Source organism: Ursus arctos, unplaced genomic scaffold (genome assembly GCF_023065955.2).
Source record: "Ursus arctos isolate Adak ecotype North America unplaced genomic scaffold, UrsArc2.0 scaffold_4, whole genome shotgun sequence".
NCBI lineage: Eukaryota > Metazoa > Chordata > Mammalia > Carnivora > Ursidae > Ursus > Ursus arctos.
This window is the reverse complement of record NW_026623056.1, coordinates 45,380,953-45,396,631: the sequence shown is the minus strand read 5'-3', so window position 1 is coordinate 45,396,631 and position 15,679 is coordinate 45,380,953. Positions and strand designations below refer to the sequence as shown.

Genomic DNA, 15,679 nt, shown 5'->3' with positions numbered 1-15,679 from the left:
TCTACAATTCCTTTAGCATAAGTGATAATCTCTCTGAAAAAATTAAGTTTTTACTTGAGTTCAGCCTGTCCTACCTGCTTATGTTTGGTGACACATTGGTGACACAGTGACTGTGTGTGTGTGTGTGTGTGTGTGAGTGTGTGTGGCATCTAGCTAGGTTTGAGCAGGATAGGGAAGCCAGTATTCCCTCCTCTCCCAGAGTGGACTGGTCTATCAGAGGAGAAACTACCATTAGAGAATCTTGCACTTTTAGTGCTTCTGCTGAATACTTTTGATTCTAGAGAACTGATTTTTGTTCTCCAGCAATGATTTAAAGACTAATTTATCATAAAAATTGAATAGATTATACTGTAAAAATCATATAATTACTCCTCTAAAACTACAGATGAAAGCAAGCACAGGAAATTATACTGTAAAGTTTTTAATTAGCTTCTGATTAGCTGTAAGCTTATGTTTTAAATGTACCATGTGGTACCTTATAATAACTATGCATAAATTAAATAACCACTAATATGTACATGATAAAAAGATTAATACTACAGCGACTAGGCATTTTTGCTGGCATAGTTTTGATACTTTTACTGTAAGTGCACGTGGATGCCGTAGAGTTGGAGTTTCCAACACGTGGTAATTGGAATGGCAAAATACTCTTTCCGAACATGGGCAGTAGTCTTACCTAGTTACCGTGCAGTTGGTGATTTGTTCATCTCTTAGAAAATGAGGAGTCTTTCTTTCAAAAATGAGATCCTTGGAAGACTTCTTTCTTTTCATAGGAGATCTGTTCCTCCAGTTGAAGGGAACACTAGCCTTAGGATCATAGCAAAACTAAGCTCTATTTTGCTATTTTTGTAGGAGCTGCCCTGTCTATGTTCCTCATTTTAGGGTTATAAACTGGAAACTTAATTTGAATGAGAGTCAGGGTATTTTTTTTCAATCTATATTTAGTGAGTTTTAACTTGCTGAGTGACCTTGGGCAAGGCATTTAAGCTCTCTGGGCTTTAGCTTTCTATTTGGCAAAATTAGAAGGTTAAATTAAATGATCTTTATGGTTAGAGTTATAGCAAAGGAATCATATTTCTATACCCATTCTGTTTTTGAAGGTTCTTGGCACCTAAGTTCTTTCAATATTATCTTAGAAATCAAAAATATTTAGAAATGTTTTTAAAAAAGAAACCCCTCAACATTTTGACATGAAGAAAAACATTCAGTTGCTTTCCAGTTATGCAGATTGGCTTGTTACCTGCTTAAGCAACTAAGATTCTTCTGAATTACACTTTGGATCTCATTGGGCAAAATACCATAAAATTCATAAGCCTGTCCAGAATTCAGTAATAGTTAGATCCAATCCCTGGACATATGTATTGGGACAATGATGATTATTTATATCTTTTTGGTTACTTTTAGGATTAACAGAATATGGAGGAAAGACTATAATAGCTGGCAAACAAGATTCAAGAGTGTATGTCTTTTCATGTTTTTGAATAGGATTTTCCACAGGGTCATAACTGATTTTGGATATGGTAAAGTAGGTCTGGCCAATGCAGACTCATGACTCACTTCAAATACAAAATGTAAATTAGCATATGAATGTCTCCCCCCCCCCCCCCCCGACATTATAAATATGGCCAGGATTATCAACAAAAAAGAATCATTAGGAAGACTTTAAAACTTATTTTTAATGTTTCTAGTATTGATTAAATAAAAGCACAATATAACAAAATATAGGCAGTTTTGCACTTTATATACAGCGATCGGGATATTTCTCTAACATTGGACCAGTCATTCCTTCTGGAGAGATAACAGAGATTCGGCTACCTCCTTGATGCCTGGTGGGATTGTCTTAGAAGGGATCCTTAAGGAGTGGAGAAGAAAGGGGGGGACAAAGCAAATCATTTTCTTATTGTCACCACTGTCCATACTTTCCAAAGGACCTTCTCTAGTTCTTAGTAATTCCTTGCACACTGGGGAAATGGAGGGAAAGAAAATACAAGCGGGATCGGATATGTGGAGAGAGAGAAGTCAGGGTAACTGGGAGAGCAGAATGGCTGGCAAAGGTAATCTCTATCACTCTTTTACCAAAGGACTCCCACTGGCTGTTCTCCTCCCTTTACTGACAAACTTGAGCTGCCCTGGCCCCTGTTGTAACTTCCTTTCCTCTGTAATAAAGACGTAGAGGAGAGGGAAGGAGGAAAAGCTGGGAGGCAGAGAAAAAAAGCGGGGTGAGGGGAGAAAGGCACCCTAATTTAGATCACCTTAAAACTTCCATTGCTGCCACTTCTTGCCCTTTTTCTCCACAGCTTTAACATCTTAGGCTGAAGACTGCCTTTAAGTGGTGAAGGAAAGAAAGGGGAACATGGGGACCCGAAAACGTAGCCTCCTTCAGTGTCCCCATTCTTCATCTCTTTCCCTGCGTTGTCCAATGCCTTATCTAGAACAACGCTCCTAACTCCTGAGATTCCTCATCCATTGCTTCACAATGTTCTTTACTCCATAGAAATGTAGGCAAAATTTGGAGTGTCTTTGAGGGTTTGGAGGCATAGGCGTCTGTAGTTTATCAGATTCTTAGATGCACTCTGACTTCATTTTGGCTCAGCATAACCTAACCCACCAGTGACTGTTAACTCTTCCTTGGCTTCTCCTTACCAACTCTTTATCAATACCTTGTTTCTATGGGCTCTTCAAAAACCTCATGTGCATTAAGTTGTTTCCATTAGAAAATGCCTGCAAATTTTGTACAAGTTTCCAGACAAAGCATTTCAAGATTAGAGACAACCTATAAAACTCATTTAAAATAAAATAGTAGGGAAACCAAATGCTGGGTTGGAATAATATGTATTTCATCCTGCCTCTCCATGGCCCCGACACAAGAATTTTAAAAAAGAAAGATATTTTAAAATCCTTCATTCGTAATCTTGAAGCATCTGAACTAAATATTTGAATGCCTAGAAAGACCTGGAGTTGCTATGTGCTTTTGCGATCACACTACTCATATCCTTTGTAAACTCCTCATGACTGAGTAAATATTATCAGACAAACCTCGAATTAGAAGCTTAGGTTTTTGACCAAAAGATTTTCCAGGGTTAAAAGGTCCTATTGACAGAATGTTCCCCTTAAGGTTTAATGAAACTGGAAACAATAAAGTCTAAAAAGAAAGCCATGCACATCAAAAGTTTTCTTTCTATCTCTTAACTTTAATTCTCACCATTATATCCTTGAAACACGTTCTTTTCTAACCTGAAAAGAAACCAAAGTTCTTCTTTCCAAAATACTGTGATATTCATGTTTTCTGATGCTGGAAGAGATTAGGTGAGTACTCCATACATTTTTTTAAAGTACTGCATATAATGGATGTATTATAGGTGAATACTAGGAATGTGTATACAGACACCATTATTTAATTTTCTGCTAATCTTGTTAATGAGGGAATTAGATATTAAGCAAAGTGCAAGGACTAGACATTATAGTCCTGACTTTAATAAGCATTTTAAGTATTTTAAAAGTTAACTTGTGAAAGACCACTGGTCGGTCTGTAGACCATTATACAAAGCAAGGGTAGATTAATATTACTAGTGTCTGAAATAGTTAATCAAAAAATTTTATTAAAACTGGAAAATGCGGTCATGAGGGCACGCAAGAAAACAAAGCAGCACAGCAATGCACGGAGGTTGGTCTCCAGACTGGAACCGGCATAAACACACCCTGAAGAAAGGAAGAAATGAATCTTTAATCTTCATGACATAGTAACTTACATTTCTCTAGTGATCCTCTTCACACTGGACATAAAAGAAACACTCTCAATGAATTTATGTTGATATTCTTATTTACAGAAAAAAGATCCAATGTGATATGATTCCACGTTCCTACCATTGGAATCTGTAATCTTTGCTTCCGTATCATACCCAACTTCAGCCAATAAATGGTAAACCAACATTTTAAATTGTTCAACACTATTATTCTATCTGCAAAAGTCTATTTTGCTTTTTAAAACTTAATATTAGATTTTAATCATACTTTCTACCACCCTTCCTTTGGTTGCCACATCAGTAGATGAGGAGAATGAAAGCATCTGTCTGAAGCAAATACACTACAGTTCATCGCCAAACAGAGATTCCCAAGAAACCAAACAGAAAAGGGATAAAAATGAGAGGCATGTTTTATTAGATGTCTTCTACACCTGCTTCCTTCATCTTTTAGGCTTGTTTACCAAAGCCCATTGGATATCCTTAATTTTCTTAAAGCCACAAGGCATATGAGCTAGTGGTTATTTTTGTCACTGCACTAGACACTTGTCTTATAATATTAAATTATTAAGGATAATGGCCTCATATTAAAAAATAATAACATTCTATATGTAGGGGAACTCTATGAAAGCTTTTTAGCTGAAAAAGGTTATAGTTGCTAGGCAGATTGGTTATTTATTAAGCTAGCATTGTAAATAAAAAGAGTGTTTAAACAGCTGGTATCTCTGTGATCCTACCATTAATCTTTTTCAAAAAAAAAGTGTGACAAGAAGTGATATTTAACAATAGTTTTAGAAAATGATAATGAAAACCAATTGATTATGCAACTTGCATTTTACTTTCAAAATTATATTAAAATAGTATGCAATCTACTCATTTAAATTCATTTTATAATTAATTATTCTAACCTACAAAATTTATTTTATCTTTCAAAATGAGATACTATATGTTTATTAATGATCTAAATTAAATTAGGAATCTGTTAAAATGAATTTCTCTATAATACTGTTTGTGAAATTACATATTTTCTGATTTTGTAAAAAACCATGCCTGAAAATCTGATAGGACCTAACTAGATAATGAAAGATAAAAAAAAAAGCAGATCAACAATACATAAACAAAAAAGTTGTGTAAAGTCAGCCAAAACCTTTGCTCTGCACAGTACAGCAGTGAGTGATAATTTACCAAAAATGCGTACTTTATTGATACATATCTTAATGGGCACTATATTTTTAAATGGAAGTTTAACCTTAGAATATTTTGGGGTTTGTAGAAAAATTGTGAAAACGGAGTTCCTATACATGCCACACCCAGTCTCCTCTCCTGTTAACATCTTGCTTTAGTATGGCCCATGTGACACAACTAATGAAATGATAATCATTACATAATTATTAACTAAAGTTCATACTTTATTCAAACTGTCTGAATTTTTACCCATTTTTCTGGAACATTAGGATACCACATCATATTCAGTCATCGTGTCTCTTTAAGCTCTTTGGGCTCTGACAGTTGTCCAGACTCTTCCCCCTCGTTTTTTAAATGATCTTGACTGTTTTGAGGAGTACTTGTCAAGCGGTTAACAGACTATTCTTTATTGAGATTTGTCTGATGTTTTTCTTATGATAATACTGGGATCGGAGTTAAGTTTTGGGGAGGAAAACCACACAGGCAAATGCAGTTCTTATTATATCAAAGGTAAATACTATCAACATGATTTATTACTACTGCTGTTAACCTTGATCACCTGGTTGAGTTGGGTGTTTGTCAGATTTCTCCACTATATTACTCTTTTTCCCTTTTTTTATTGTGTAATCTTTGGAAGAAAGGCGCTATGGGCGGCCCGCACTTAGGAGTGGGTATTTATGCTCCGTGTCCTTGAGGGTGGAATGTTTACTTCAATCATTTGGAATTATTCTGCATGGGAGATTTATCTATTCTCCCTTTTTAATTTTTTCATTTGTTTAATTATGGACTCACGGATATTTATTTTATGCTTTGGATTATAGTTCATTACTATTTTACTTAGTTGCTCAAACAGTTTCAGACAGTATCTTTTGAACTATTTATTTATATTTGGAAGTTTCTAGCGCAGTGCCAGAACGGTAGTAAATGCTCAGAGCATGGTAATTTAATGTGAACCTAAATGTAGAAATATGCTCAAGGGCTATTTCCTAATTAAGAAACAGAAATGTACTTTACTGAGATGAACTTAAATTGTTAATTACAGATCTCTACTTATGCCCTTGGAAAGAAAAAGAAAATGAAAGGAGACATAGTTTATAACTTAGATATTACTGCGTAATGGCACATTATAAATAACCACCAAAACTTAGAGGCAAACAACAGTAAACATTTATTTAGCTCATGAGTCTGTGGGATTCAGCTGATGTGGGATGAGTTTGGCTGGTTTTGCCTGGGTTATGCATAGGTTTATGTGGCAGGTGTTGGGAGGGACAGGAAAGTGGTTGGGGTGGGTCAGCTAATGCTAGTTACGCCTCATGTGGCGTAATTAGGGCAGCTCAGCTCTGGTCCACTGTTACCTGTCATCCTGAAGGACGATGGCCTGGATATGTTCTTACGGCGACGGGAAAGAGTACGAGTGAGCAGAAGTATGTAAGTACTTTTCTCAAGCCTCTGTTTGCATCTTGTTTACTCTCATTCCAGTGGCCAAAGCAAGGCACCAGGTATGCTCAAATTTGAGAAGTGGGGAGAAAGAGATTGTGCCTCCCTAGTAAAAAGAACTACAAAGTCACGTGGTATATGTGTATAAAGGAAGGGATAAAGAATAGGGCCATTAAAGCAATCAATCTATCATTCATAACTATGCAAGGGAAAATGTCTAAGCCCTCTTGGTTGTGTGTTTATTGTTTTTGAAATAAGTTCCCACCCTGTTTTTGTTATGAATTATGACAGTAAGTAGAAGTGCAGCGTGATCATTAACTGTCATATTTCAAAAGCTGTTCTTTCCAAACTGACGACCAAATCATTTAAAAGTATAAGATGGTAATTTACTTTTCAATTCCACACACATCTTGGATTATAATGAAATCTTATTGAACAAATGCTTTTTAATGGGGTATTTCCAGTATGAATGAGAACTTCATGCAGCAAAACTTGAAGTATAATAATGAACAGTTCTGTAAAATGAAAGAATTAGCTAAGCCGATAAATCTCTTCCATATACATTTATACCAGAATTAGATATATGAATAATCTATTCTTCGTGAATTTTTAGGAAAGGGTAAACTCTTACTTATAAACAGATCTCCATGGAAATGCTCTTTCAAATAGTTATTGACAATTGCAAAATATACAACTTGCAAATTAGTTGTTTTAGTGTTTGTTTAAAATGAGATAAGCTTTTAAGAATTCATGCATATCAAATCCTAATTTTTTTCTGTAGAAAAATTGAAGTAAAACAAACTGAAATAAATCTCTTTTTTCTCAAAGCCATTTGAAAATAATGTATGAGCTGTAATTAAACATAAATTTTATGTTTGCATCTTAGGTGCTGAACACAGTCCTGAAAGAAGCAGTTTCTGTTACACTTCCCTTAGGTAGCTGCTTATACAGTGCTTATACAGGCCGCACTCTGTAGGGGGAGAAAAAAAGATAAAAGAGGCTTCCAGTCCAGGGACATCTGGGTTGAAATCCTGATTCTCTTTTGGTTTAGCAGGGGTTTTAACCTCTGTGAGCCTCTTTTTCCTTATCTGTAAAAAGGAAGTGTAATGTCTATCCCATAGGATTTTGAATGAGAATTTGTCGATATGTAAAATGTCAAACTTAGCACAGTGCTTCACACATAACAAGCCCCTTACTAATATTCTGGTATCACTGACTTCCAAGATAACACATTTACATTTATTTCTTACCTAACATCCAGATAGCTACCTTTAAAGTTTTTTGTCCTATGCTGGGATGCTATCCTCACTTTTAGGTTATCTACCGTATACCACCACTTTGTAGCCAAATGTAGGCTTGGGAAAATGTATCCTAGAAAGAAAATCATCCTCAGAGTTTGAGCAAAAGCAATGACTAGCACAAACAAGTTATGGTATTGCAAGGATTTATATACATTCTTGTTCTAATCCCATTCTCTGAAACTTTACAGGAGCATACATTAACATTTGTTTGATACTGATCTACCCCATTAATATCAGCATGAAAAAGATTTTCATGTATATGTGTATATACACACACACACACACACAAATCAAGCTGGAGAACTTTGTTCAGAACACTTTGAGCTTTGAGAAATATTTACATAGTAAAGAGAGCAGGATTGCAGATATTCAAGTTCAGTTTAAATATCACTTTTTCCTCTTTCCAGAGACATGAAAACTCTTGCTTATGCCTTTAATAATCAGGCAGTCCTGTGAGGTACATTTCTAAGAACTGTTCTTAGTTTGCTGTGGCCGTATGCCACAATATCCTAGATGATTCCAGGTCCTCAACGCCAAAGTCAGTAATGGACAAACAGGCTCAGTAGATAAATACATGTTTGATGTGCACTTTTCAAATCAGAGCTTCCCCTTGGTTCAGTGAAACATTCTGGTATCCCAGCCAGGGTTTTTCACTACAAGAGCGTGAATATCATATTGCATAGAATCTGGGAACAAGAGCTATGTCGAAGCTGCCACATTCCTCCTTTACCTGTTTAGATAGTGCTGAGGAGAAGGCTTAGGTCTCCAACAGAGCTTGACGTTACTCCCATCGTGGTAAGAGATACATGCACTCTCCCAGACAAGCTGACGCAGTGAAGACTGGACTGTAGACAGTGTATTTACATTTTGCGATGGGCATATGATGAGCAAATCTACCTTCTAGTTTGTATCCCACTGTGAAAAAGTGCTCTGAGTCTGTTCTCAGAAAGAAGACTGAGTGAGAACAATGGAAGTGTTTCTTTATACTCTGATTTCTCTCCCTTAACATCATTTATTTCATTGTCATGCCAGTGGGGATATATGGAAAGGTCTCAATTATCAGATGGAGTGGTCTTAAAATATGACTAAGGTGCTTTTTTTTTTTTTAAAAGATTTTATTTATTTATTTGACAGAGATAGAGACAGCCAGCGAGAGAGGGAACACAAGCAGGGGTAGTGGGAGAGGAAGAAGCAGGCTCATAGCAGAGGAGCCTGATGTGGGGCTCGATCCCAGAACGCCGGGATCACGCCCTGAGCCAAAGGCAGACGCTCAACCGCTGTGCCACCCAGGCGCCCCGACTAAGGTGCTTTTGATATGAAGAATCCTTTATGATTCATTTCAACTTTAAAAATCTCTTCTCCCCATGAAATGACTTTCCCTTTTAAATTCTTTGGTATTTATGGAATTAATAATGTGTTGCACTAATACAAAGCCTTTCGTCCAGAAACTTCAAAGCACTTTTTATTTGTCATATACTATGGTTATTTCATATGACTATACATAGCTTTTATGATTGATATTGAAGGGAGAGAATATTAAGAAACACAAAGCATAATTTTGGGAAAAATTTCAAATATATAAGATCTCCTCTTAATTAACTGTAGTAGTTTTTTATAGGTTATGGTAGACTGAAATATGCTTCCACTTAAAAGTTAGCTTTGCTAAGATCCATTTGTTTTAAATTAGATTTTAATTTAAAATGGTTTGTCCTTATTTAAAAAAAAAACCCATAATACAAAGAATATTTTGTCTCAGATTTTGAGTTTCCTTAACTAAAAACTTCATATCTTCACATATGTAAATGTATTCTACATTGGTCTTTTAATCCTCTTGGGCAGTTACTAAAGTAATTCATAGACCTGTTCTTCCTGGTAGGTAGGGATAGATTAAATTGCTTAGGACACTTAAGTAGTATTGAATAAATTAAGTTCCATTGACCTAAAGGATAGCTAATTCTCTAGAAATGAAGCAGTTTATTTCATGACTCTTGTATAAGTTTATGTTGGAATTTTGAGGGTGCTAATGAAATCACTGTTAAGTGAGCTCTTAGTTCATAGAGCACACCATGAAAATCTTCATCATTCATCCAAGTGATAATACATGTATGCAGAAATTGTGAACCAGTTTTCTGCATGTGAATAGCATTCTGAGCTTACATAAATACTTTAAACTCTTGTGTATTTTATTCAAAAGCAAGTTTCTGGAAATAAACTATAGTGTACAAAAAAGTAAAATCATAGTATGGTTTGCTCTGTTATAGTTCTTGCCTCTGTTACTAGCTAGGACCGGACATTAGGCAAGCCCCTTGACTTCCTTCAACTGTAAAATGAAAGCATATATGTTGATAATTCCTGAAGCCATTTTAGGTTTCTATATAATATAATAAATTGTAACTCTTTCTAAAATATGGAGTATTCTTTCTCTGTTTTAAACCATGCATATGGTTGTCTGTTATTGACCAAAAAAGTCATGATTAGTTATAACTTACTTTAGTTTTATAATTAGCAGTGTTGAAATCGGTAGCAGATCACACAAGGAAAACTAAACCACCTAGGGCTGTTTTGGCACAAAAATAAATGCTATTCTTTCTTCTGAAATTTTATCTGAGTAAATGAAAAAGAAGACACAAACACTGCTGGACATTTTTTTAAATTTAAATTCGAATTAGTTAATATATAGTATAATATTAGTTTCAGGAGTAGAATTTAGTGATTCATCGCTTACGTATGATACCCAGTGCTCATCACAAGTGCCCTCTTTAATATCCACCACTTATCTTTCTATTTATTAGACTATTCATTTATTTAAGAGAGAGAGAGCGTGCGCAAGCACAAGCAGGGGGAGGGTCAGAGAGAGAAGCAGACTCCCTGCTGACCAGAGAGCCCGATGCAGGGCTCCATCCCAGGACCCCAGGATCATGACCTGAGCCCAAGGCAGATGGTTAACTGACTAAACCACCCAGGCACCCATAGCCCATCCCCCTGCCCGCCTCCCCTCTAGCAACCCTCAGTTCGTTCTCTGTTTTTTTGTTTGCCTCTCTCTTTTTATTTCCCCATATTCATCTGTTTTGTTTCTTAAATTCCGCATATGAGTGAAATCATATGATATTTGTCTTTCTCTCACTGACTTAATGTGCTAAGCATAATACACTCTAGCTCCATCTATGTTGTTGCAAATGTCAAAATTTCATTTTTTTTTATGGCTGAGTAATATTCCATTGTATACATATGCCACAGCTCCTTTATCCATTCATCAGTCAATGGACATTTGAGCTCTTTCCGTAATTTGGCTATTGTTGATAATGCTAATGTAAATACTGGAGTGCATGTGCTTCTTCAAATAGGTATTTTTGTATCCTTTGGGTAAATACCTGGTAGTGCAATTGCTGGGTTGTAGGGTAGTTCTATTTTTAACTTCCTGAGGAACCTCCATATTGTTTTCGAGTGGCTGCACCACATTGCATTACCACCAACAGTGTAAGAGGATTTCCCTCTCTCTGCATCCTTGCCAACATCTGTTGTTCCCTGTGTAGTTACATTTAGCTGTTCTGACAGGTGTGAAGTGATATCTCATTATAGTTTTGAATTGTATTTCCCTGATGATGCGTGATGTTGAGCATCTTTTCATGTGTCTGCTGGCCATCTGTATGTCTTCTTTGGAGAAATGTCAATTTATGTCTTCTGCCCATTTCTTAACTGGATTATTTGTTTCTTAGGTGTTGAGTTTGATAAATTCTTTATACGTTTTGGAACTAACCCTTTGTTAGATATGTTATTTGCAAAAATCTTCTCCCATTCTTTAGGTTGCCTTTTAGTTTTGTGGATTGTTTACTTCACTCTGCAGAAGCTGTTTATCTTGATGAAGTCCCAATAGTTCATTTCTGCTTTTGTTACCCTTACCTCCAGAGACATGTTTAGTAAGAAGTTGCTATGGCCAATGTGAAGGAGGTTGCTGCCTGTGCTCTCTAGGATTTTGATGATTTCCTGTGTCACATTTAGGTCTTTTATCCATTTTGAATTTATGTGTATAGTGTAAGAAAGTGGTCCAGTTTCATTCTTCTGTAAGTTGTTGTCCAGTGTTCCCAACACCATTTGTTGAAGAGAGTATCTTTTTTCCATAGGATATTCTTTCCTGCTCTGTCAAAGATCAGTTGACCATATAGTTGTGGATAAATTTTGAGTTTTCTATTCTGTTCCATTGATCTGTGTGTCTGTTTTTGTGCTAGTGCCATACTGTCTTAATGACCATAGCTTTGTGATACAGCTTGAAGTCCGGAATTGTGATGCCTCCAGCTTTGCTTTTCTTTTTCAGGATCGCTTTGGCTATTTGGGGTCTTTTGTGGATCCATACAAATTTTATTATTGTTTTTTCTAGCTCTGTGAAAAATGCCAGTGGTATTTCGATAGGGATTTCATTAAATGTGTAGATTGCTTTGGGTAGCATAGACATTTCAACACTGTTTGTTCTTCCAATCCATGAGCATGGAATGCTTTTCCATTTCTTGTGTCATCTTCATTTTCTTTCATAAGCATTCTGTAGTTTTCAGAGTAAACATCTTTTATCTCTTTGGTTAGGTTTATTCCTTAGGTATCTTATGGTTTTTGGTGCAGTTGTAAATGGGATCAATTCCTTGATTTCTCTTTCTGCTGCTTCATTTTTGGTGTGTAGAAATGCAACAAATTTCTGTATGTTGATTTTTGTACTGCTGGACATTTCTAAGAGTACACCATGATTATCACTATTTTTCTCCTCTGGCTACTATATGACTCAACATCAGCATGGTACTATTCATTTCTGTGTACAGGGAGAATAAGTAATCAAGTAATTAATGCAGTGGTATTAGAGGATATATTTGTTAGGATTCTTCAGTTGCAAGTAATAGGAATGCATCTCAAGTGAAATTTATAAAAATGAAATTTATTGGATCACATAAGTTCAAAATAAGGGGTTAAAACTGGCGTCAGGTCTAGGAGTCTAGAGCTTAGATGAGGCTAAACTATACATCATACCTCCCTTGGCTTGATGTTCTTTTGACTTAATTTGGACAACTTCTTGCCATGGTATGTTAAGATGGCCAGAATGACAGTCCATCCTCTCAGCACCTTTAAAAATTATAAAAAGCTCTTTCTTAATATTTTCAGTAAGATTTGTTTAGCTGAGTCTCCTTGGCCTGGTGAAGATCACCATTTATATGGCTCACCTGGAGGACTCTTACTATTGGCCAGATTATATGTGTAGTTATCTCTGGAGCCTGTTGAGGTTGAGATTGGTAATGATGTCAACCTGCTTGAATTACATAGGCTTGGGGAATGGGGAGGCGTGATGATGTCGTGACAATCAAGGTACTGTTCTCAGAAGAGTGAATGACTGCTGGGTTGGCTCAAGCAGTAGATACCCATTTCAGTACAGAGTCAAAGAATATGAAAAGGAGAAGTCAGAAAGGAAAGCACCATTCTTTCAACAGCTATATTTTGAGCGTTAGTATGTGTCCTATGCACTAAGTGCCCAGAAGTTAATGAAACAAAAATCCTTGCCCTGTGTTGCTTATTCTGGTGGGAGAGATAGTGTTGTATGTTGACTTCTGGCGAAATATTGGTGTCTTGGTCTGTTCAGGCTGCAATAACAGAATGCTATAGACAAGGTGGTTTATAAACAACAGAAATTTATTACTTACAGTTCTGGATGTTCAGGATCAAGACACCAGTGGTTTTGGTGTCTGGTGAGGGCCCACTTTCTGTTTCAGAAATGGACATCTACTCTTTATGTTCTCATGGGGCAGACGGGACAAGAGAGCACTCTCTGATCTCTTCACTTCTATAGCCAGTCTATAGGGATACTAATTTCATTCATAAGAACTCTACCCTTATGACCTAATCACCTCCTAAAGGCCCCACCTCCTAATACCATCATATTGGAGGTTAGAACTTGAACATACGAATTTTGAGGAGACACATTCAGTCCATAATAATTAGTGTAAAATACCTCATGATATGGGAACTGTTTGGATTTCAGTTTGATTCAAGGCTGAATTTGCTTACTTAATTCTTTTCTCACCACTATCTAGTATAATTTTGAGGACAAATGCTAAGGAATGTATTTTATTCCCCTAACGATTGTTGTCTATAATAGTTACAAACCTCTGAAAATGGAATTTTTAAGTCTACTTTATGTCATACATTTTATTAAATATAATAGGCTTTATTATTTTCTTGAAATTCTCAGTACTTAGATATTATACATCAGTCCTTAACTATCTGGCAAGTGTAGATTAATGAGAAAAATGTCAAACTTCTGTCCATATGATGAATTGTTCATGTACTAAAGATACTACATTAAAACATATACAGATAATGTTCTATTACCAACTAAGGTATATGGAATTGGGATGTTATATGGCAATTGCAAAATAGGTGAAAGTGTCTGTTCTTAGTGCCAGGGTGAGATGGTTGGAGAGTTTTAGATGGTGAGCAGCCAAATGTTGAAAGTAGACTTTGGCTCTCTGCTTGCTAGTACTTAGGGTAATGAATGAAGAAATTAGGGTGAATGACAGAGGATTTGTACTTCTCGGTAGTCAGAAATAAAAGAATTTTAGAAACCTTAACTGTATGTAAATAGGTCTCAGAGTAGTTATTTATTAATTATTAAAAGCACGTAGATCATTTGAGAGCCTTATGCAGTTGATGTATGCTTCAGTTGCATTATCAATAAAAATGGAAAAATAAAACAAAAACATCTTATTGCTTTTTTTGCATATATTAAAAATCATACGGAATTCACCTTCCACATGGTAAGTATTCAATAAATTATACTTACTATGATCTGGATAAAGAAGTGTTCTCTTTCTAAAATGAATTTATGATTCTGTTGAGAAGTCACAATACAAGTAATACAAATGAATGGGAATTGAGGATGTGAAGAATTTGGGCTCTGTGGAATTTTGAGCTTCTTGTATTCTAAAATGGAAAGCTGGAACAAGCGTTGATCTAGAATTTAAAAGGTCAGGCGCACTACGTTCTGGAAACAGGTATTTAGCGCACAGAATAAATTCAGTCCTAAGGCAGGGTGAGTAACTTCTGTGATCTATTTTGTATTTCCTGAAGGAGTGTTCCAGGCTGAAGGTCAGGGCAAAAAGTACAGTTGCTTCATAGAGAACAGAGTCCTTGTGGCCCTAGAACTTGCTATTTTTGTTGTTCTTAGTGCTTATTGTTGTTCTTATTGCTAATATTTGGCTATAACATGGAAAAGTGTGGTTATAGGAATGTTTTTACAGCTCTAGTCTGTAAATATCATTAAAAAGTTAATAAATGTTAATATATTATTATTCTAATACTACAACTTAGTTTTTTTGTCTGAACTAATATGTACTATTTTTGTGCATAACAGTAATTCTCCTCCTTGGTTTTCAGTTTGTCTTTAAATAAAGTTAGTTATGTGAAAGTTCCTAGCAGAGTTTGTAGAACAGTGCCCACTCTCTCTCTCTCTCTCTCTTTTAAAAGATTTTATTTATTTACTTGAGAGAGACAGAGAGAGTGCGCACACAAGCAGGGGGTGGGGCAGAGAGAGAAGGAGAAGCAGGCTCCCCGCTGAGCAGGGAGCCTGACCTGGGACTTAATCCCAGGACGCTTGGATCATGACCTGAGTTGAAGGCAGATGCTTCATCCACTAAAGCCACCCAGGCACCCCGGTGTTCACTCTCTTTTTGTTAGTTTTCTTCTTTACTCTGCTATATCTTCGTAAGAAGAAAATGCGTATCAATAATTACTATATAAAAAGTAAAATAGGAAATGTGAGTTAAGGTTTCCATGATTATATGTTAATGAAAGTAATGTAAATAAAAGGAAAACTAAATTAAGTTACATGGATAACATCACTTCTAATTCTCTTTTTAAAAAACAAAGATGGAAAGAAATGAATAAAAATAAACTACATTTTACTTTTTACTATAAAATTTTAATATTAATATTCAGGTATTTTTTTGAAGATTTCTTAAGAATAAATTTTTATATGATGCTATT

At 35.7% G+C, this 15,679-nt stretch overlaps 1 protein-coding gene across 5 annotated transcripts in view; it reads left to right on the top strand.

Annotated features, from left to right (window-relative positions):
* The window catches only part of ALCAM (activated leukocyte cell adhesion molecule), a 203,777-nt gene that overhangs the window by 52,927 nt on the left and 135,171 nt on the right, over window positions 1-15,679 (top strand). The window contains exon 1 of one of the 5 annotated variants that reach the window (XM_044381745.3): window positions 501-6,353. The exons of the other annotated variants lie outside the window; for them this stretch is intronic. The gene's annotated coding sequence lies outside the window, so the exon portion shown is untranslated. Of the gene's footprint in view, window positions 1-500; window positions 6,354-15,679 lie in introns of those variants that run through there. 5 annotated transcript variants of the gene reach the window in all.